We start from the raw sequence: 24,908 nt of genomic DNA, 5'->3' as shown, positions 1-24,908 counted from the left end.
AACATCTTCTAGTTCTCAAGAACCTCCAAGAAAGCATCTTAGCTCTAGCTATTAGACATCTGTGCTCATGAGCAAGACATTGAGTAAAGCAATGGTGCGGCTAAAAAATATTGTAAATAAAATAAATAAATAAATAAAGAAGAAGAAGAAGGTGGTCTCTTTCACTCTATACAACAAAATCGCATTCTCAATACAGTGTGTTTCAAAGAGGTTTAAATCCTTAAAGGGGGGGGAGACTGAGTCAAAAATTAGATTATCCCACCTGCCTAGCAATGTTATCTCCCTTTAAACTCTCTCTCCCACCACCCATCCTAGCAGGATGGTCATCTACAAAACCGGTTTCTCTTTCTCTCTCCGAGCCTTGAAAATTGCTCCTCTCTCTACCACACCACTACCTGCAGATCAACATCCAAATCTGTTTCACTTCTTGGCCAAGCATTCAAAGTGACATCTCTAGATGTGGCATTGATTGCTTGTCAGCTGAAGAATAAACTGGACATGATGCTCAATGCCTCTTTGTGTTTAATAGGCAGGTTTTTGCTGTTGTTTTTTTTTTAATGCATATATGTAGTGTCAACTGACAGAGACAGGGTTCTGGCAATTATCAAGACTGGAATGAGTAAACATTTTCCTCCCCTGCTGTGGTCCTAAGGAAAATTCCTCTTCTGAAGCTACCATTTGCTATGAGGGAAATTATCCATTCATTTGAACAAGAGATTTCTTCCCAATATAAACAGCATCCTCAGAGGACTCCCCTGTCCCTTAGTACTAGATCCCCCTGAGGAAAATGTTCAATTTCCCCTTCTCATCTATTGGAATCCTGATAAGTATTGACTCTCCCCAGGGGAGGCTAAAGATAAGAGCCTTCAGCTGTTCAGTTCTTAGTTAACTGGGATGCCTCCAGTACATCTATCAGGGAACGCCACCATGTATGACATTGCTTTATCCATCTGGAGAGTATGAAGAGATTCCTGTTCACATGTAGGTATACCACATGAACAAGAATCCCAGGCTTATTGGGTTGTTTGTGTGGAGAGCCTACACACAAGCAGGAAACTCCTGTCTGTAGACATGTTACTCTCCACATGGATTATATGGAGAGCAGATTGTAAGGAAGGCAAGGCTAAATGAGAACCCTTGAAGACATCATAGAATATGCAATGGTTTCTGTTTAAATGTATACAGCTGCATAGGCCTTTTCTGTACTCCAAAAAAATTGTTAAATTGTCAGCCAGAAAGCAATAAAAATGGCAGTAGTCATGTTTTAGAAATATTGCTTACGTTTTCTTCCATCATGCATAGTGAGTTAAAGCGATTGCTAGGGTGATACCACTGAATTTTGTTGCCTGAGGGAAAGTAGCAAATTATGCCCCACTCACCCAAGTCAAGGTGAATGTAGTACACAAAGTTGTTTTTGGTAGCTGAGGCCAGAAAAAAAAAGGCCATACATGTCTGACAGTAAAACAATAAATGCAATAAATAAATTAATTACTACTCTTTCGTGGCACTCAAAATCTAATCTGAGGCAACCGCCTCACTTGGTCTAATGGTGGGGTTGGCTTTGACTGCTAGTCTAGAGTTTTGGAAAAAAAACAGAATTGAAGACACTTATACAGCTAATAAATCATTGCAGTTCAGCTAAATGAAAATTCAGCCAATAAAAAAGAGGGATTAAATGAGAAATTAATCATTCTAATTTGCAATTGGAAATACCTCCCAAGAAAGTGCTTGTGGTTTAATAAGAAAAGCCTGATTGTTTCAAACTTCTTGATATGAAACTTGTTGCAGAGTTTTGAATTTTTCGTAAATTACTATTTTTGCTGTACTGTAGAAGTACAGACACTGGTTGGACAGTGTCATCGAAGCTACCAACATGAATTTGACCAAACTCCGGGAGGCAGTGGAAGACAGAAGGGCCTAGCGTGCTCTGGTCCATGGGGTCACGAAGAATCGGACACAACTTAACAACTAAACAACAAAGAAGTACAGAGAGCCACAGAGGAAAACAGATAAAAAATTCTCCAGAATCTACCCCTTTTTCATTAACTGGAACTTAAAGTCTCAGTAACTCACTCCGAGAATGTATTCTTGAATGCTTTCACAGCTGGGATGCGATGGTTGTTGTGGGTTTTCCGGGTTTGTTTGGCTGTGTTCTTAAAGTTTTTCTTCCTAATGTTTTGCCAGTCTCTGTGGCCAGCATCTTCAGAGAACTCTGTAGGTGCTCTGGTGCAGTTTGTTGGATAGTTGAGTATTTATAGCTGTGGGATCAGCTTTTGTCCTTTTCAGGATATTGGGTGATTATGGTGATCAGCGTGGTTTTGTTGTTGTTGTGGGTATATTGTTGTGACAAAGGGGAGAGATGATCTGTCACTGTGATTGATGGGTTTCGTTAGCTGGTCTTTTGTGTGCAGTGATCACTGGTCCTTGTGGCTATTTAGAGTTCATTGATGTTTAGACTAAAACTCAACAAAGCCTGGCTTCTAGGACTGAAAAATACAGCCTGCAAAAGGTCAACGAACTCTATCTAGCCAGAAGGACAAATGATCACTGCACACAAAAGACCAGCTAATAACCCACCAAGACAAAGGTCAACTGGCCAAGACTGAGCCCTAATGCCAAGGTCTGAAATTTTGTGTGCACTCTCAAAAATGGCCCTTGAAATCAAGGAACTTTAAAAGCTGAGGCTTGAACAATAATTTACTAGAGTCATTTCAAAACAAGTTGCTAGCGTTCTAGCTGAGCAAGGCCACTCTATCATAACATCCTGACAGCTGAATATTTTTCTTACAATTTACAAATATGGAATTGGCATTTGCAGGTCTTTGGTTTGCACCCTCTATAATTGGCTTTCCAATTCTGGCTTTCCAAGATTCTGTGATTCCAGATCTGTGTGTTTGTGGAGGGTAGGGTTTGTTTATTTTCTTTTAATATGTTTTATATGCTTTATATAGTTTTAATAATATTTTCTAAGCCGCCCAGAGTGGTGGCATGTTCACTAAATGGGTAGGGTACAAATCTAAATAAATAAATAAATAAATAAATAAATAAATAAATAAATAAATAAATAAATAAATATTTTATACTACAAACCTTTGTTACTCCAAGCTCTGCAAAAATTTTAGTCGTAATAATGATGTTATAGTGGTAGCTTGCTAGATATTAAGTTACAGAACCCTGGAGTTACAGTAGGTGCAACAACAATTAAACTTTACATTAAAATGTTTTCTTGTAGTTTAAGACCCCTAGATCTCCAGGCCCCTAGAAAATAGATTGTTTACAGATTGGTGGAAGGTGTGAACAACTGGAAGAATTATAAATATAGAGAGACAAGACACACACAAACACACAAATTTGGAATTCATCACCTCATCACAATGCCAGGCCACTTTGGGCACTAGACACCAAAGAACAACAATCCTGTTGAAGCAACAAGAGTATCAGGCAGTCAACATGGATTTTGCTCCATTGATACAAATTGCCCTGGCTAGGCTAGCACTTAGAGTAATTTTATATGTGCGTATTTTTAACATACTTAAAGGCTAAAGATTACTTAAAATTAGAATGCTTTTTTTACTTTTTAGTGATGTGTTGTGGAGAAGTATTCTCTGTTGGTTCACTGTGCCTCTTTTAGGCTGCAAGCTCCTTTATTTTTAAATTCAAATATGATTGATTTAATTTCTGCCTAAAGTTGAAGCTTTTTTAAATTTATTTTCAACTTTTCTTAGCTGTAAGACTTTTTGGATGGCAAAATTTATTTTTACACCTTTGTGTCTAAAGTTTTCATAACTGTAAGGATGTTTTATAATTTTGAAGTAATTTTGTCCTTATAGAACATAGAAGCAATGTAGATAAATAAAGCTTGTAGAATTAGACAAGCTGATATTGCCTGGAATTATTGGGACAATGAAAAGACTTATACCTCATGTCAATTATTCTCTGGTTTCATTCTTAAATTAACCCTTCTTGGGATAAATGCCAGCTATGATGAACACAAGCTTCTGATATATATTTTTCCATATAGGTCACCAAATCAAATATTCTCCTCCTCACCTAGACATTTGTCTTCCTGCTTGGAAATCCAGGGAAGCATAGAAATTTCCTGAGACTTTGGCTGGCATCTTAAGAATTAGCAACCGTACTAGGAGCTGAAAACTCCCTTGCTGTCTTTTTGGGAGTGCAGAAGGGAGGAATTACAGAGCACCATATCTGACTGATGCATTACATTTGGCTTGGTGGTTCACCCCTACTGCAGGTTCAAGAAGGCATAACTTCAAAACATCATACATGTAGCCTTAGTTCTCTATAATGGTTCACCAGCTCAGAAATCAGTGCAGTACTATAGTAACTATTAGTCTCAGACCAGGAGTGTTGGCAGTTTAATAGATGATAATGATACTGAAGCAGTTTTCCTCCATGTGTCTGCTCCTCCCTCCCTTTTCAGTGTTTTCAATTGCACTTCACATAATCTTTCCCCATAAACCATGCTGGCCAGGGCTAATGAGAGTAGAAGTACAAAGCATCCAAAGGGCAACAAGGTGGACAAAGGTCTCACATTGTGAGGAGTGGCTGAGTAGGGCTATTTGCCCCCAGATTGCTCCCTAGCCAAAGAGAGAAGTAGGGCAATTGCATTGCTGAACTTTAAAATTATAGCAGGAGCATGGAAAAACACCAATTTGCAGCAAGAACTGTCTTGTGATTCATAGTTTTGTGATATTGTATCTCTTTCCCAATGCAGTATTTTCATTTTTAGATGGTAAAGCCTGAACATTATCATAGAATGGGTTTAATGCCCTATTTCAATCCATAGAATATGTAATGGCTAAAATATCCCCATTACAGCACATTATTTTCCCATTCCATTCTAAATCCATCTGCTGGCAGACCTGCTTCAATTGTATCCCATTCCTGTATGTTATTTCAGAGACCAATACTTAGTCTGACCCAAGGGAAACCGCCACATTAGGGCAGTAAAGCAAGAATGACCTGAAATCATCACATCATCTACTTTAATGTGTTTAAGCCAAGGGAATGTGTCCAACAGATAAAAAGTGCATTTATGGAACTTTTTATATCTGTTTCTGATTCCCACATCATGTGGTTTGTAGGTCAAGCCCATGAACCTGAAAAGCCAGTATCCTATTTAGAGCAGATGAGTGTTTAAGTGCTCCTCTGTTTCAAGCAGGCCTTCCACCGCATGATTGACCATGCAACTGATCTCACAGGCAGGGCAAGACCAGGCATGCAGAAAGAAGCCTGCTGAAGCAGGGGAAACACTTATGAATTGACCAGTAGCCATTTTTCCTCCATTATTCTTCTCTGACTTCATTCTATGCCTTTTTTGGCCCCAAACATTTCCCAAAGCCAGCATATCTAAGGCAGCTTACATCAGTAAGAAAACATAAAACACAGAGAATAGCAACATCAACATAGAAAGCCTTGGCCGCATCAGAAATTATTTAAGGAGCCAAAACCAGGCTTCAACATGCGCATGCTCACTCATTAATCCTTATTCTGAACAAGTTCTATCCTCAGCATTTACAGAGTGGGTTGGAGAGACAAGCTAGTCTGAACATCTGCACATCCCCTGTCAGTCATTGTTGATAATACTGAGCTAATGGCAATATAGGCCAGATTAGTATAAGGCAGACTTCTATGTTGATATGAAATTCAGGGGAAGGTCAGTCAAGGCACTAAATGTTCACCAAGGTACCTGCACTTCTTGTGTAGTGATGCAATCAAGATAGTAAAGAGTCTGGAAAGAAAGCCTTGTGAGAAACTGGAAATAGACAGTGAAGCTGTTTTCAGAGGGGAATTACACACCTATGTCCTATTCTACATATGCTGTGCAGAAGAAATTAATTCTCTATAATTAAGTCATTGTGAAATTAGGAATCCACTCTTTTTTATCACCTATCTCCATTTGGGCAGTTACTTTTTGGACACAGAATACTCTAGATGTAGAATACCAATTGCTCTCTCCCCTTCTGTTTCTCTGAAACAGTCCAGAACAAGTCTGAAGTTTTTGTAGCTATTCCTGTTTTGATTCCGCTTGGCAACATAAATGGCCTAGCCTTCAATGTATTTATTGGATAACAATAAAGCAAATTAAAACAAATAAATATTAAAAATTAAAATACCACTTTGTACATAACACTTTGAACATAACAGTGTAAGTAAGCAATATGAAAGCCATCAGAAGAACTGGAGAACAAATGTGAAATGTCATAGAAATAATGAGCAGAAAGTTTAAAACGATGGGCAGAAAACAGAAAGATCTTTGTCTGGCACCAAAATTCCTTAAGGAAATAAAACCGAATCTGAATACTCTATTGTTTTATAGCCGATCAGGCTATATGCAAGAACATAGATTAAACCAATCATAAAACAGTGTTTGGCCTCTCATACATACAAGAAAGCATAAAAGGCATAAAATGATAAAATAACAGTAATAAGATATAAACGGATTCTCAGAAAGAGAGAGAGAGAAAGAGAGCATCTCTGCCTAACATCACAGTAGCCTTTCTGGGAACAGCATTCCACTATTGTGGTGCCACCCCTGAGAAGGCCCTAATAACACAATTCTCAGCAGAGAAGAAAAGGACTAGACGTCCAGGCTGTCGCCTTTCTCTTCCTGCCTTGCATCTCACTTACTTACTTTCAGGTAACTCCCTGGTTTATCCAAAATGAAGAACACCCAGCATTTGAACCGTGGCACTTTGTCCAGTCAAACCCTGTGTATGCCCAGGCATTAATAGGGTCTACGCTAATTAAGAGGCGGGCAGGGAATTCTCCCTTCCACGATTCTCTCTCCAACCCGTGCCCTCCAGGCAAAATCAACTTCAAATCATCCTTCTGGGTCCAAAAAGGTGGAAGGAAAGATTAAGGGGAGTTCCCACGCCAGGCTGAGCAGAATTTGCATCCCACCAACAAGACCTGCTCTTTGTGAGTGCAAAGCTGGATGGAGCAGAAATGGAGGCCAAAATAAGTATTGGTGCTTGAAAAACTATATGGAACATTAGACTATTCAAATCTGTGTCAGTAAAAATAAAAGAAAAAATTATAAGTTAATCTGGAGATGACACTTAACTCCAGCGAAATTAAATCAAATAGATGGTAATTATTCTAATATGCACTAGAGAGGATGCCAGAAAGTAGGCACTTACGGTATTTTTGTATGTGGTGGGAATTTGACACAATATTAATTGCTTTCTAAAGAAATAAATAAGCAAGCTAATCTTAGCGGTACCTCCTAAAATAGTGCTTTGAAAAAGGAGGAAGGTAATTGGACAACTAAAGAATTAATTTCTAATTGTTAACAGTGGTGAGATTGATTATTGCTAGGAATTGGAAAACAGCTTATAATTTCTCGTTAAATGATTGGTACAGGAAAGTTTGGGATATAGCTATCAATATTCACTTTACATGGGGTATGAAAGTTAAGAGACAGTCAAAGATTAATTTATAGATATATGGGGAGAATGGATTGATTTTATACAGTATTAATAAAAGGGAAGGGCAAAGCCCTCCAGAAAAGTCAATACAATTCTGAAAGGGAGATGGGGCTCCACAAGGGTTAATGATATACAAGTGGTTACTTCCAAATGGTCCCAGTGGGGTGAAGCACTGTGTGTTTAGATATTTGTTTTTTAAGGTTTTGTTTTCTTTTTTGCTTTATAATAATAACAATAACAAACAGTAACAGTAACAGTAACTACAACAGTAACTACTACTACTACTACTACTACTACTACAATAACAACGACAACAACGACAACAACAACGACAACAACAACAACGACGACGACAACAACAACAACAACAACAATAATAATAATAATAATAAGAATAATAAGAAGAAGAAGAAGAAGAAGAAGAAGAAGAAGAAGAAGAAGAAGAAGAAGAAGAAGAAGAAGAAGAAGATCCTGAGTAGTGGGGAATGAATAGTTTTTCAAAGTAACTTTTGAAGCTTGGTTTCAGAATTCAGAAGCTGAATTCCCATTTCCTGGGTTTATAAAAAATATCAGTGCAAAACAAAGCACTATGTAGGGTGCTTACTTTTTTTTTTTAAAAAAAGAATTTATTAAAAAGTAATTGCTTAAATTATGCAAGTCGCAGTTGTCCCTCCTGCTGAATACAGCAGGAGTGACTTTGATTTCTTCCTCATAATTAAGACAAACGTCACATGATACCATGTAGCAGCCTAAAATATTAGGCTGCTGCTTTGGTTGATTGAATGGTAGGCTTAATATACTTCTGTATTAATGAAGGGAGAAATTGCATTGGCATTGGAATTGCTGCAGCAGAAGACTGGAGCAAGCTGACAATTTTTTAATATAATGATAATCACTACCACTAATATAAATATTCAATGTTAATTGTTTTCACTGTATAACACAACAGCTTAAAAATCTTGCATAGCATGCATTGTGAATATGACTAGGCATTTTATTATGAAACCCCACATTTCTTTCAAAAATATTTTTTTTCTTGTTCATTTGTAATTGCTTACTAACAAGCCTGCACTGAAGCATATTTGCATTTGCACTAAGGCTGTTTTACACCATCTAAATTCTGAACAAACAGGAATGTCCTATTTAATAAGGCAAAGTACACTTAGGTTCAGAAGCCGTCATTTTATAAGTGATTCCTATGGCAATTTAGTATTATATTTAAATCCCACATTCCTCCAAAGACCCATCTTGGTTGTGATAGTCTTGCAACAATTATGAAAAGAAGAGAAGGAGCCGCTGCTCCTTCGATAACAATGACAACAGCTTTGAAGGCCCTTAAAAGGCTAGCGACCGCAGACCTTAGTTCCGAGTAGCTGTCAAGCCTCACTTGGATCACACCTTTTCCTCTCAAATTTAATCACTTATAATAATGATAACGGGAAGAATCCTATTTGCTTATGAGATCATGTAAAGGCAATCATGCGAGCCTGCCATCCCCCTCCAGCAAGCTCTCCTTCACACATGCTTAGGAAACCCAGTCCTAAGGGCAGGACCACCAGCCAACTGGTCACACAAAACCACTCCACAATTAGTTTGACCCACATGGTTTTGCTCACTTGGATTTCAGCCAACATTATGTGATATAATATGCTTAATCATGCCTTCTTGCCTCACCCCATGTTATAGCTCTGCTTTGTAGGAAGGAGTTTCACCCTGACCTGGACCTAGTAATGTCACACAAAAAAATGTTTCATAAGAGAGAATACCCCAGAGCTGAATGCAAACTTATTCCAGGCCCAGGTCTGATGAGACCTGCTTGCAATTAAGCTCTGATTCTGTGTAATTGAGGGTGACCCTGACTGTGAATGACCTTTTATTAAGAGCCATATACATCTAACTAAATGGAAGTCAATTGGATTTTTCAGTCCCTGTATCATCCATGTAATCAATCTAGCCTAAAAAATGCAGTTTAAAGGGTTTTTTAACCTACTGCCACCCTATTAAACATTACGTCTCCATTTAGTAAGACCATCCTTGACTGAATTAAATGGTTTCCATCCCTGATTACCTGATTAAAAGAAAGTAAGAAAATTACCATTCATTAGAAGTTTCAATATGAGAGCTTGCAACATAAAAAGTGAAATGGTGGTTTTTTTTAAAAAAAATCCAAAAATATCAGCCTGATTTGCCATTGTTTTGGTGCATATGATTACTGCTGCAATCTTATGCATATTTACCCAGGAACAGGTTGCATTTATTTAAAAGGGGGCTTATTACAGAGCAGAATGATACTAAATTGAGGTATAGGATTGACAATTTTGCTACAGTTGGAAAAATGAAACAGATTAGAGTAGCCAGGTTCTCGGGGTGCATAAGGGTGCCAAATAGTGGAGGTGGCTTCTCCACCTTTCTCACAGAAGACGTCCAAGTGGAGCATGAGGAGGTCATGGCAAACTTAATTTGGCTTTGTTCTGACTCTTCATTAATTTTTGGTGAATTTTCCCCTCATTGGAATGCATTGAACTGTAGGTTTGACAGCTGTCAAACCTACAGTTCAATGCATTCCAATGGGGGGGGGAAATTTACCAAAAATTAACGAAGAGTCAGAACAAAGCCAAATTAAGTTTGCAAAGGTTTTACAAGGTGCACTAATGATCCCAAGCATTTAAAACAGTTTTTGAACATTTTAAGACACTTTAAAAATAGCGAAAACCGACCTGTCAAAACCATTGAAATGCATTGAAACCTATTCAATGCATTCGAATGGGGGAAACCGCATTTCGCTTAGCGATGTTTCCTATGGTGATTTTCGCTTAAGGATGGTAATCCATTCCCATTGGAACGGATTATCCGGTTTTCAATGCATTCCTATGGGAAATGGTGTTTCGCTTAGCGATGTTTTCCCATAGCGATGTTTTTTTGGGAACCAATTAACATCGTTAAGCAAGGCACCACTGTATCTGCAGAGTCCTAAAATTGTTCATCTGAGAAATATGGGCCTGGGAGAGGGGCCTTGACCCAGGGGCATTTCCAATGCACCTATATGTCAGAGAGGTATTACGGGATCTTCTTCATGTTAGAAATAGCTCCACCTAAATTTGGTCTGTGCAAATGGGGGGGGGGAGAGAATTTTGCTTTAGTTTTGGTTTGCTGCTATTGAAGACGAATTTAGTAGAATTTACTTTTTTGGCAGGGGAAAATCAAAACATAAGGAACTTGAGGTTTAAAAAAATTAAAATGTGATAGAAGACACCGACAGATTTTCCCCATCCTTGTTTATACTGGAGCATAAGCACAATTGCATACTGGAATATAAAACATCATTCATGCATCTTATATTCATCCAATGTGGAAAACATCTCTATTTATTTATTTTTAATAATAATATAAATAAACAAAGCATCTCATTCTGCTCTATGCTTTTTAAATCAGATAAATGCATTTTTTTTCAGGGGCATGTGTGTGCCAGAAACAGAAAAGACTAAAGGAAAAAAAACGTCAATACCACTAGCTGATATTTTCAGCTAGGGACAGTTTGCCCAATATTTTACTGATGATGCTACAAGGATTAGAAACATGTAGATATCACGTTAACATGATGTTTCCTATGAACACCAACATTTAATCCATCAGCTTGCATTGCTTTCAAGGTGACTTGAAGGAAGGTACTTGTACGAAGCAGGCACTATGTTTCAATCTGCAAGCAAATTACAATCTGATTATACATTCCGCACTCCAATGGACAATTAAAAATGGCTGTCGCAGGGCTGTTTTGGTAAACAGACATTTTGCAGCATCTCCCTCAGCATTTTTCTTTTCAGGCACCACATAAAGAGAGAAGTAAATAAATGTCAGTCTGCAGGAATACTTATTCGTGGAGCCAACCATTTCCTGTGTCTTCTTGGGAAAGCAATGTTAGTGTTTGTTTATTTATTTATTTGATTTGTATCCCGCCTATCTGGACTACCAGACCACTCTAGGCGACCACTAATGTTTTTGGCTCCCACAGATATGAAAGCCTCCATAGTGCTAGACTTTCTACAGAAGGGCGTTTCTCATCAGAAAGCAGTGTTTCTTGTCAGAAAGGAAGTAATGTGTCCCAGCTGTGCCAGACAGAGATGGGCAAATCCTACAAGGCACTTGCCAGATTGACAGAGGTTGTCTCCCCCTTCCCTCCTCCCTCTACATCCGCAGTTGGGGAAATTTTGAAACGTTTCTTAGTCAGCCTGAGAGTTCAGACCACCCCCATTGTTCTGCCCAGTTGTTACAATTAATTGGGCTTTATGTTGCACCCAGTTGTTGGATTGCGACTACTGAAGAGATGAATCACTCTGGGGAGTGGTGCAGAGCACAGTGACGAGAGACAGTGTGGTACAGTGGATAGAATGCTGGACCAAAACACAGGAGACTACAGAAATTCCCTGAGAGATGTCCACGGTAAACCACTCCTCAAATATCTCAAGTAAGTGCTGCTAGATATACTGGATTCTAGAAAGTGCAATTATAGGAAGCATGGAATAATAAAAGTCAAAGAGATAAATAGGGATAAAGAGAGGGATCAAACCTCTCTTTGGCCTCTTGTCGCTGTCACTGCTACTTCTTCCAATAAAGAAAACGAAACTGAAAGAGTGGGGCTGATGGGAAGGGTTTTTGAGTGCCAGGACTGTTTTCAGGGACATGGGAGGATAGTGAAGATAGGTTGCTTGCACTGGACTTCATCTCTATCTCTTTAAGTCAGTGGTTACCAGTCTTGGGTCCCCAGATGGTCTTTAACTTTGACTTCCAGAAATCCTGGCCAGCACAGCTAGTGGTGAAGGCTTCTGGGAGTTTTAGTCCAAGAACAGCTGGGGACCCAAGGTTGGGAACCACTGCTTTAAGCATTAAATGGCCCATTTTCCATTTTTTTGCAATGTATTCTGAACCACTGGGGGTTGCATCTTAGCTAGGCTTGGGTGAACTCCCTAGCAGCTAAAAAGCCAATAAAATGACCTTTTATTGTAGCCAAAAGTCTTGCACATATTCTATGTGTGCATTCTATTCACATCCTTCCTTCCATATGTTTCTGTATCAGAGGGGGAAGGACACCTTCCATCTAGAGAGAGTGCCTACCTGGCACTGAAATGGAAATCCACCAAACTATATAAATATGTGTGGCGTAGTCGATAGAATGGACCTGGGCTGTGGAAACCAGGGTTCAAATCCCTTCTTGGCTGTGGAAACCCACTTGGGGAGTGGAACTGGTAAAACCACTTCTTAAATATCTCACTCACACTGATCACTGTAAGTCAATTCCAACTTGATGGCTCATAAGAACAATTTGTTTGAATTTTCTGATTTGTTTTTATGTTTGTCCCCATGTCTATTCTTAGACATGGGGACGAACATAGAAACAAATCTTATTCTATGGAATTAAGCAGGAAGGGTATGGTAAGATTTTCACACATGGCTTCTCAATTTTGGCTTTATTGTTGTAAAATAAGTCACAGCATGTTGTAATATGTCATGTGTTGTTGTTCATCTGAGGTTGTATTTACCTAATTTTCAGACCTGCTAAGGACCATATGATTTTTATTATATCCTGGATACATAAAACCATAGAGTTCAAAGAGGTTGTACATCGTTTTTCACATGACTGTAACAGTATTTATTACCTGCATTCTTTTCTTCTGTAGCACCACTCATCCTCTTGTCACTACAACGTTGTTCAGTGTTAAATGTAGAGAGGAGTGTGTTGTTCATTGGCAGTTTTCAACTTTATTGCTTTGAAAAAAACGTTTGGGTTTGCAAAGTGGCAACTCTAGGAAATGAGTCAGTTAAAAAAAAAAAAAAGAAAAACACCAGAGAACTGCCTGTGTTGTTGAAGACAAGATAATTTCAAGCCCTTAGTGTCACTACTTAGAGTTCCTGGTCATTCGCTTCATTTTCAGTTAAGTTGTATGCTTATAAAAGTTGACTTAGGTTTCATCACAACTGAACAAAGTCAAAGGAACACACCTGTCCTCCCTGCTTCCTTTCATGAGCATCCCTCCTTGTGCTGCCATTCCCAAGTGCAAGCTTTCTTTTATGACACATAATCTGCAGACGTGGCAGGCTATGATCGAGAGTAAGCCATCACTCCAAAAACACTGCCACCCCTGCTTCTCGGTTGCTGAAGTGGAAAGCTAATGATATTGTTCAATGGCCAGTCCCTATGAGCACTTCAGGGCAGTGATTGCTCAGGTCCTCTTTCCTCCAGAGGCAGGAGTTAACGATTGGCCAGATCTTAATTACCCATCTGTGGCAGTGAAGCTCAGGTTGCACTTCACTGTATTTCACAGAAACGTTTCTCTAGATGAGAGAAGAGGGATTACAGTGGACCCTCAATTTACAGACAGCTCGACTGACAGACTTTTCGAGTTACAGACTTCTCTGGCCGCAATATTTAGGTTTGGCTTGCAGCCTGAGAATCGACCTACAGACCAGAAAAAAACCAAAATGGAACAAAAATGGCCGGTTACAGGATTAATCAGTTTTCAATGCACTGTAGATCAATGGAGACTCGACCTACAGACTTTTCGACCTGCAGCCACCGTTCCAATACGGATTAATTCCTAAGTAGAGGGTCCACTGTACTTGAGTATCTAAAGATTTTCCCACCCCCAAGTTATTTTAGCAGTGACCCATCTTTTATTTAACATTGGTTTTAAAGAACCAATGATAATACATTTATTCTATAAAGGGTATAACATGCCTCCTCAACCTTCAAGGCATTGTTTTATAATAATTAATAATATAAGACCAGAAACTAAGGGGAGGTTTCAGTCATCCCTGTTCTTGACTCCTGGACACCCTGTACTCTGTTACGTGTTGTGTTTAATACTAGGAAGACTTGACCAGCTGGAGAAGTTCATTCCCCTCTGCCCAAATGGCATCTTGGGGGTTGGCTCTATTCAGTTTTCATAAAGACTCATTGTTCTATTGTTAGAAATAATGACCTTCAGAGATGGTGATGATCAATACTCACACGCATTCATTACAGCTTCAGTGAATGAATCAAATTCTGTAGGACAAATGATTAGCTGTATCATCATCACCTTTTTGTGTTCAGGCAATTTGTATATCTTATAACACAGATGGATTGTTATCCCTACTTTAATTAGGTGCTTACTCATCTTTGTAAAGAACATTTATTTAGCTAAGAAAATAGGCAAGGGACATAATACGTGAGTTCTGCTGAAGTGTATTGCATTTTTCCATTTACAGAGTGTCCGCCTGTAAAACATTAGAAAGTTTTATCTTATCTCAGAAGATTCCGAAAGTGTACAGAAATTCTTGGATTTTAACTGTTTGTTTACAATACTTCTATACTGCCTACCAAAATAATTCCTTGAGCAGTTCCCAAATAAAATTAAATTAGTACTGTGAATATCACATGAAACATAGGCATTAAAACCTGAGCAGCTTCAGAATAAGACCAGCTACAAAAAATAAATAATTGTATACACTTTCACTAAAATTAGAGAAAAGTAAAAGGTGTTTTTCTGAGGTTGGGAATGTTAGGTAGAAGGTGGGACATCACAATTCAAAAGGCTGTTGTTTCACCTTCTGTATGTTTTTCATATCAACCCATGCTCAGACTACCTTGCCAACTTTTGGCTCTTTATTTTAATGAGCTGCTGGTGGGCCACACCTAGAGAAGAAAGCATCTGAAAAAATTATTTATTTATATGTATTTTCTGACAAGCTGAAAAATGTTTACTGAAGATATTGGTTATCAACCACCAGTTTTTATCTCTCATTAAAAGTTTCCCATCATGTGCACACCAGCTTCGAGGGCTCCCTTGGGATGGCTTTTGACCTGGGGAAGCCTTTGGGAGCTGGGGGAGAGGGAAGTTTTAATGCCTGAAAATCATCAACAATGGTCCCAGTGCCAGCAGCAGGACCAGCATTGTGTCCAGATCAAGAAAGGTAACATAATGCATTGAATTCTGCATTGGTCAAATCACAACAAGAGTACTGTGTGCAGTTCTGGACATCACATTTTTAAAATGGTTCTTGATAAACGGAAGATTGTCCAGTGCAGGGCAACCAGTGTTGGATGAAGAAGTACTGAAAGAAATCCTAGAGAAGCCAGAAATATGATGAAATGTGAGAATAGTATTGAAATATTTGAAGAACTAAAATGTCAAAGATGAAGATGTAGTCTCTTCTGCTCCAGAGGTCAGGGATGAGAGCAAATGAATGGAAGCTTCAGGACAATAGATTTCACCTGCACATGAGAAGACATTTCCTAATAGAAAGAGCTATTTGACAATTGTGAATATACATAAAGGAAAGTGTTATGGGGAGAGAGTGAAAATTGTATTTTTCACAGCATAGGGAGTGTTCAATTAAATTAAATTAAGTATTACTTCCACAGACTGATGATGCCATTCTAGGTGCAAAGCACAAAGTTACATTAATAAGATTTCATCCTATGATTTTAAATTGTGTTTAGAACCAAGGAAATTTATAGTTTTATTTCGACTTCCAGGCAACTTCATAAACTTTAAAAACATATTTTCTATAAGAAACCTTTTTGATCTACTGAAAACTGTCTTGAGATCTCCTAACAGACCCTCACCTATCTGTTCTGTCCACCTCAGTATAAATCCATTATTGTAGAAAAATATACACACCGTTAGTGATGGGAGTTTTTCTCTTCAAAATGTACTGAAGTATTAGAAATGGAAAATATTTGACAAACTTTTTTACCATGAAAAGTTCCTTCTGAAGCACCTTTCACACCATACTCAAAGGACAGCTGTAGTGTTGTTTCCTTTTGTTGTTATTTTTAATTTCTTTTATATTTGGCCTTATATCCCACACCCCATAGACACAGATCTTCCTTTTGGGAAAATGTCCCATTCTTCTGCCCTTGTCCAGCTTGCATGTCTGACCTCATCAGTCAAGGTAGGACTAAAAATTAGCACATTTATCAGTTTGTGCTCAAAAATAGGCCAGTTTCTAGAATTGTGGAACTGCGATCCTTTTGAGCTTGGCTGTCAAGATTATCTGATGATGTTTGTATAGGTTCACCTGTATCTTTCTGTCTAATCTATTGATGAATTATTATGTAAAACAGCAAATCAGCATTCCTTTAGGCAATTCAAACAATGGAGGCATCCCATATAAAAAAATAAAACTTTGAAACTGGACTGAGGATCAGCACCAAATTTGGAACAGATGTAACAGAGAGTCTGGTCTTGCTCTATGTCAGATTTGGGAACATTTTGGGCAAATGTTTTTTTAATTTTTTTAAAGTAAAACTTTTCACCCCCATGCAGATAACAGCAACCTTTTCTGCCTGCAGATTTGAAATGGACTGAATACACTGAAGAGACCAAATGTGCTTATCTTGAAACGAATGGTTAGTCCTGGACCCTTTTTTTATTTGGAAGGAATCTAAGCTTTCGGAAGGGGGCTTAAACAATCTGAAAAAAACCCTTTTCAAAAAGGAAAACTCTCTGCGTTTCTGGCTTTTTATAAACTGGTTATCAGCATTCTAAACATAAACACTGTAAACTGTTATGCCTAAACTTTGCTAAAAAGCCTCTGAAAGCTTTCCTTATTTTTGTTTGTTATTGAAGTCAAGAAGTACTTTTTCCAGTAGACCTTTCTTATAAACTGGTTATCAGGATTCTAAATATAAACATTGTAATCAACTCTTGCAAGGTTGAAAGCCCAAAAGGTGAATCTGGACTTTTGGCCCTGCCAGTCAGGACTGAATTAAATGACTCTCAGGAGGAGAACTTTTTAACCCCTTCCTGGCCAAACAGACATTTAAAAGAGTTTATATTTCTAGTGTGAAAATATTTTAAAATATATTGTTTAAAAAATTAGAGAATTAATACTCAGAAGCTAGCTTATTTAAGTTGTAAAATTACTTTTTCTTTGCTTTGTGGTTGGAGATGGCTTACTGAATGTTAGCGGAGTTTTAGTCAGCATTCAGGCTGCCCTTTGCTATGTAAAGCATGGCATTCTATTCCTGCTGACACTGTGGACACAATACTGTATCATGCTGCAATATCAGGCCATTTGCTGGCTTTTTGAATTGTGCATAAAGGACCACAATATTGCAAATTCATAAACTGGAGGTTATTTGAAGAATTTTCTTTTATGCACAAACTCACTTTCAGAAAACTGGTAGGTCTCTGTATACAACTCTTGTGCAATTATTTTTGTTTTGTTTCTCTACTCATTCAGTATTTGTTGGACACATTCAACTGAAGGACATCGGAAGGAAAGAAGGAAGGAAAAGAAAGAAAGAAAGAAAGAAAGAAAGAAAAAGAAAGAAAAAATTTTAGATGTTTCATTAGTCCATCTGGAACCACTTTAGCCTCCAATCTTTTGTACAGCTAATTTGGAAATAAATCCTTTGAGCTCAGTGAGGCTTAGGTCCAAATCAATATGTATCAGATTGGGCTGCCAAGTGATCCCAGTCATATCACTGGGTAAAAAACGTACGTTTCAATATTTTGATTAAAATATTTCTTATTACTTCAGTGTTTTTGTGATGTAATGGATTTGCTTTCCAAGATAGTCCATACTTATTCTGCAAGTTCAAAGATATTTTGCAAAGGGTATTGATATGGAGTATTACACTAGTTAGCACCTTGCATGAAATATTACAAGTCATGAAATGCTTTTATGGTCACAGCAGGTGTTTTGCATGGGTTCTCCTTTGTCTTTTGGGCCAGCAGTTAAGGGGGCAGATGATAGCTCTCAGGGGATGCACAACCTGTAAAAGCTAAAGGATTCTTAGCTGATGTTGCCTCCACAAACTGTAGTGTATTAAGAAAGGAAATAACAGTTAAACAAATATGCCACAATCTTCATTAGACATAGTCATATTTGTTATACCTAAACCTTGCTAAAAAGCCTCTGAGAGCGCTCTTTATTTTTGTTATTGAAGACATAATGTATTTTTTCCAGTAGAGCATTGATCCACCTCTATTCTTAGCTAGGGCTCTTCAAAATCTCAGGTATCTCAAGGAGAAGCTCACAACCTGATGTGGCATTTGAGGTCATGTATTCCAGGATCCCCCTTCACAGATTGCTGCCTTGACATGGTGAATGGGATTGAGTAATTCAGACAAGCTATGGGCTATGCTGTGCAGGGACACCCAAGACGGACAGGTCATAGTGGAGAGTTCTGACTAAAGCGATCCACCTGGAGCAGGAACTGACAAGACACTCCAGTATCTTTGCCAAGAAAACTCCATGGACAGAAACAAAAGGCTAAAAGATATGATGCTGGAAGATGAGCCCCTCAGGTTGGAGGGCATCCAACATGCTACTGAGGAAGAGTGGAGGGCAAGTACAAGTAGCTCCAGAGCTAATGAAGTGGTTGAGCCAAAGCTGAAAGGACGCTCAGCTGTGGACGTGCCTGGAAGTGAACGGAAAGTCCGATGCTGCAAAGAAAAATACTGCATAGGAACCTGGAATGTAAGATCTATGAACCTTGGGAAGCTGGATGTGATCAAATAGGAGATGGCAAGAATAAACATGGACATTCTGGGTGTCAGTAAACTAAAATGGATGGGAATGGGTGAATTAAATCCAGACAATTAACATATCTACTATTGTGGGCAAGAATCCCATAGAACAAATGGATTAGCCCTAATATTCAACAAAAGAGTGGGAAAAGCTGTACTGGGATATTATCTCAAAAATGATATAATGATTTCAATACGAATCCAAGACAAACCTTTCAACATCACAATATGCACCAACCACTGATGCTGAAGAGGCTGAAACGGACCAATTCTATGAAGACTTACATCTTTTAGAACTGACACCAAAGAAAGATGTTCTTCTCATTATATGGGACTGGAGTGCTAAAGTAGGGAGTCAAGAGATACAAGGAACAACAGGGAAGTTTAGCCTTGGAGTTCAAAAAGAAGCAGGGCAAATAGTTTTGTCAAGACAACAAGCAGGTAATCACAAACACTCTTTTCCAATGACACAAGAGGCGACTCTACACATGGAATCACCAGATGGGCAATACCAAAATCAGATTGATTATATTCTCTGCAGCCAAAGATGGAGAAGTTCTATACAGTCAGCAAAAACGAGACCTGGAGCTGATTGTGGCTCTGATCATCAGCTTCTTATAGCAAAACTCAAACTTAAATTGAAGAATGTAGGAAAAACCACTGGGCTAGTCAGGTACTGTATAATCTAAACTAAATCCTTTATGAATACACAGTGCAAGTGAAGAACAGTTTTACAGAACTAGATTTGGTGAATAGAGTGCCTGAAGAGCTATGGATGTAGGCTTGTAACATTGTACAGGAGGCCGCAACAAAAACCATTCCAAAGAAAAGGAAATGCAAGAAAGCAAAGTGGCTATCCAATGAGGCCTTACAAATAGCAGAGAACAGAAGGGAAACAAAATACAAGGGAGATAGGGAAAGTTACAGAAAATGGAATCCAGACTTCCAAAGAATAGCAAGGAGAGACAAGAGGGCCTTCTTAAATGAACAATGTAAAGAAATAGAGGAAAATAATAGTAAAGGAAAAACCAGAGATCTGTTCAGGAAAATCGGACATATTAAAAGAACATTTTGTGCAAAGATGAACATGATAAAGGACAAAAATGGTAGGGACCTCACAGAAGCAGAAGACATCAAGAAGAGGTGGAAAGAGTACACAGAGGAATTATACCATAAAGATCTGGATGTCCCAGACAACCCAGATAGTGTGGTTGCTGACCTTGAGCCAGACATCCTGGGGAGTGAAGTCAAGTGGGCCTTAGAAAGCTTGTCTAACAACAAGGCCAGTGGAAATGATGGCATTCCAGTGGAACTATTTAAAATCTTAAAAGACGATGCTGTTAAAGTGCTACATTCAATATGCCAGCAAGTTTGTAAAACTCAACAGGGGCCAGAGGACTGGAAAAGATCAGTATACATCCCAATCCCAAAGAAAGACAGTGCCAAAGAATGCTCCAACTACCGTCCAAGTGCACTCGTTTCACACGCTAGCAAGGTTATGCTCAAAATCTTACAAGGTAGGCTTCAGCAGTATGTGGACTGAGAACTCCTAGAAGTACAAGCTTGATTTTGAAGGGGCAGAGGAACTAGAGACCAAATTGCTAACATGCACTGAATTATGAACAAAGCCAGAGAATTCAAGAAAAACATCTACTTCTGCTTCACTGACTATGCAAAAGCCTTTGACTGTAAGGACCACAGAAAACTATGGCAAGTTCTCAAAGAAATGGGAGTGCCTGATCAGCTTATCTACCTCCTGAGAAATCTATATGTGGGACAGGAAGCAACAGTTAGAACTGGATATGGAGCAATTGATTCGTTCAGACCTGGGGAAGGAGTATGACAAGGCTGTATATTGGCCCCTTGCTTATTTAACTTATATGCAGAATACATCATGTGAAAGGCAGGACTGGAAGAATCCTAGGCTGGAATTAAGATTGTCGGAAGACAACAGCCCCAGATATGCAGATGATCCCACTTTGATGGCAGAAAGTGAGGAGGAATTAAAGAACCTCTTAATGAGGGTGAAAGAGGAGAGTACAAAAAATGGTCTGAAGCTCAACATTAAAAAAAATTAGATCATGGCCACTGGTCCCATCACCTCCTGGCAAATAGAAGGGGAAGATATGGAGTCAGTGACAGATTTTACTTTCTTGGCCTCCATGATCACTGCAAATTGTCACAGCAGCCACAAGATTAAAAGACATCTGCTTCCTGGGAGGAAAGCGATGAGAAACCTAGACAGCATCTTAAAAAGCAGAGACATCACCTTGCTGACAAAGGTCTGCATAGTCAAAGCTATGGTTATTCCAATAGCAATGTATGGAAGTGAGAGCTGGACCATAAAGAAGGCTGACCGCCGAAGAATTGATGCTTTTGAATTGTGGTGCTGGAGGAGACTCTTGAGAGCCCTCTGGACTGCAAAGATAACAAACCTATCCTTTTTGAAGGAAATCAACCCTGAGTGCTCAGTGGAAGGAAAGATCCTGAAGCTGAGGCTCCAATACTTTGGCCATCTCATGAGAAGGGAAGACTCCCTGGAAAAGACCCTGATGTTGGGAAAGTGTGAGGGCAAGAGGGGAAGGGGACGACAGAGGACAAGATGGTTGGACAGTGTCTACCAACATGAAGTTGACCGAACTCTCGGAGGTAGTGGAAAACAGGAGGGCCTGGCGTGCTCTGGTCCATGGGACCATGAAGAGTCGGACATGACTTAACGACTAAGTAACAAAATTCTAGGATCTTCCAAGATAAGCTTCATTAGATTTCACTGAAAAGTCCATCATTGCTGAAAAGTCCATCTCTCTCTCTCTCTCTCTCTCTCTCTCTCTCTCTCTCTCTCTCTCTCTCTCTCTCTCACACACACACACACACACACACACACACACACACACACACACACACACACACACACACACACACACACACACACACACACACACACACACACACACACACACACACACACACACACACACACACACACCCAAATCAATGTATTAGCATTTACTTCGTGCATTTATTAATTAGCCCTTTGCTAAGCACTCAAAGTTTTGGATAAATCAAATCAAACAATAACAAACTCAGAAAGTGATAACATTGAGAAAGAGAAGACTTCTTCAGTGCTGTTAATAGAGAGGGCAGCACTGAAATTAAACCCAGGGAAACTAAAACATCTTCAATGCCCCTCTAAAGAAGAGCAAAGAAGGTGCCAGTGTAACTTCCCCAGAGTTCCACAGTTGGGGAATTGTTACAGTAAAAGTAGTATCTCAAGTCCCCCAAATCTCACTCTCTCTATTAGATATTTCTGTCAATACTCAGTGAAGAGTATTTTTGTTGAAGGGTCACTTTGTTGATTTGTTCCACGTGTAACTGGCAGGTGGAATGCATAAATATCTGTGACGGTCAAACAAGGTGATACCGATAGGAAGCAGTCAGAAATTGGGAATTCCTTCCATGTAGAAAGACCTGTGGTGCTTGTAGCGTGGCTTTTTCTCTCCTCCCATAGCTTGCAAATTAGCTTCCCTTGTTTCAGGGTAAATATGGGTTCAGCTTGCAAGCCTAATTATTCAGGCACCAAGAAGAAAATCACACAGCTGGAACATTAATGTGCTTTCCACTTCTAATGGTGTACCATTTGTATAATCTCGTTCCACCCTGAGAGACAGCATCAAGCTTAGAATTAGATGCTGTAGCTGGCAGCTGCTGCCCAAGATTTGAAACATTCAGCTGTGAAGGCTAGAAAATTTAAAATACGGCCTGCTGTATTCCTTGCTGGTGCTTTTAGCAGATGGACCCCAACGTAAGGATCATTGGCTCTCATATTTTTAAAAAAATACATTGATATCTTTTAATTTTTTAAACTGAGAGTCCCAGTGGATTGGGAAACACTGGGCAGCTTGTGAGATGCCAGCCCAAAATGGATCTGCTGACTTAATGTGCAGGGACAGCAGAGTTCAAGATTCAAATAGCATTAATTCATAAAATCCAGACTCATTACAGCTTTAAGTTAGCACAGCAGCAAAATTCTGCCCATGAGAAGCATTAAAGAATGTTTAATACACAAGTAGCTGCATTTATTTTATGTCTTTAAATCATTATGAGTCCTAAGAAAGGGGAAACAATCCTTGATAAGAATTCACATTTTCCTGTTAGCATAACATGTCCTTTGTAGCTAATGAAGGTTCTTTCTTTCTTTCTTTCTTTCTTTCTTTCTTTCTTTCTTTCTTTCTTTCTTTCTTTCTTTCTTTCTTTCTTTCTTTCTTTCTTTCACTTCTCACTGCATTAATGCTGCATTTCATATTCATAAGATTTTGTAAACCTTTCAAGGACATTATAGACCTAAAAAAATTAGACTATTCTATATAAAGGGGAGGAGAAATACTATGTTATTTGTGTCACCGGCAAGATAATAAAATGAACTTTTGAAAGCGGATAATAACTTGCAGTGGGTAGTCAAAAAAGTAGGGTAGTGTTTTGCTTGTGGATACGAAGTGTCCAGTAGCAACTTCAACTAGAAGCACAACCCTGGAGTCAATGGCAATGTTCTTCATGCCTTAAAACATGCCATAAGGTTCTGGCCCCATTGCTTTAGCACTGTAGGGACCTTTCCCTATTTGCTTTGGTGCTGCAACCTCTGCATTGATGCAAGAGCTAATTCCAGCATTGCTACTTAAGTGCAAAGACAAGGGGAAGTGCGGGGAGGGGGGAGAGGATGACGGAGAAAGAAATGACAATACCATAAGAAAATAACAAACATATTTTAACTGTGACCTGGAATGCAACCCCCACTCTTTGTATGCCCCCCCACAACTGGTATTCAGAGGTACACTCCTTCTGAGTAGAGCTTTTCAAAGTGATCAGTCATATTACACATCAGGGGATGGCAGCCTATGAGTCATTCCATTACTCATTCCTGCTAGCTCCCCTCCCAAGAATTCCCATTGCATCCCTCATTAAATCTTTGCTCCTTTTATTGGGAGGAAAGGAGAGCAGTAACAGCTGGATAACTATTGCAAAGTTTGGGGAAAGGAATGGTATGGTTCCAGTAGCATCAAAAGTAATTTTTATAGGTAACACTGGTACGTGTAATGCATTATTTGCCTCTGAACTTTGAATAGGGCAGGCTGTATTTTGAAGCAGCCATCTTAAATGGCAGGTGCTGAGCAGCCCAAAATCCATAGGCCTGTATGTGACCTGATGTACATCTTCTAACCTGTTCCTGCTATTGTTCTGTGGAGGATGCTGTCCTGTTACCATTACTGAAAAAGGCTTCCATGCTTAGTCTGCTCAGAATCTTGTCCTTTGCCTCAGGCAGCAAAATATTTGGGGCTGGCTGTGGAAAGGATAGCCTTCGCCCTATGATGGTGGTGCTGGTGGTGATGTGCTGTCAAGTCAGCTACAGACTTTCCAATGGCCACTTTGACCAATGCTTTCTACCTTAATCTTGATCACCCAAGTTCCCTCTTCTATTTTTGTAATTACAGTAATATGTATCAGCCATGTATTCAACAATTATGGTAAGAATTCATATTACTTCTTACTGGCATAGGTCAGAAAAAGTCAGAGACATACATCATATGAATTTCTGCTTTTTAAACCTACAACAAACAGGTTCTTATCCAGCTAAATTCATAGGGTTTTTTTATTTCTATCACTATTATATCCCACCTTACATAGTGCTTTACAAGAAATGGTTCTTCTTTCAACATAATGAGGAGAGAAATGGAGAGAATGCGGGGATATCAGTGACCCTTACAGTATACAAGAACATTCTTTAGTAAAAACAAATCACTCTAAACTCTGGAAATCAAACATCTGGCAAGTCACAACACATGGCTGAAAGCCTAAAAATTATCAGAGGAAAACAATACGCTCATAGACATTGACTGGATTTTCAGGTTGCCAGAATGATAAAGCTCTGTAGGCAAGGTGGAACAAA

The 24,908-nt window shown here is 39.0% G+C and overlaps 2 long non-coding RNA genes across 2 annotated transcripts in view; both read left to right on the top strand.

Moving 5' to 3' along the window:
• Positions 1 to 24,908, top strand: part of LOC140705716 (uncharacterized) — a 452,706-nt gene that overhangs the window by 262,111 nt on the left and 165,687 nt on the right. The gene's annotated exons all lie outside the window — the stretch shown is intronic.
• On the top strand, positions 16,741 to 17,711 carry LOC144588177 (uncharacterized). Its single transcript, XR_013543559.1, has 2 exons — positions 16,741 to 16,839; positions 17,676 to 17,711. It is a non-coding gene; the product is annotated as an uncharacterized LOC144588177 (long non-coding RNA).

This window comes from Pogona vitticeps, chromosome 3 (genome assembly GCF_051106095.1).
Source record: "Pogona vitticeps strain Pit_001003342236 chromosome 3, PviZW2.1, whole genome shotgun sequence".
NCBI lineage: Eukaryota > Metazoa > Chordata > Lepidosauria > Squamata > Agamidae > Pogona > Pogona vitticeps.
Note: the sequence above shows the minus strand (reverse complement) of the source record. Positions and strands in the feature narration are given on the sequence as shown.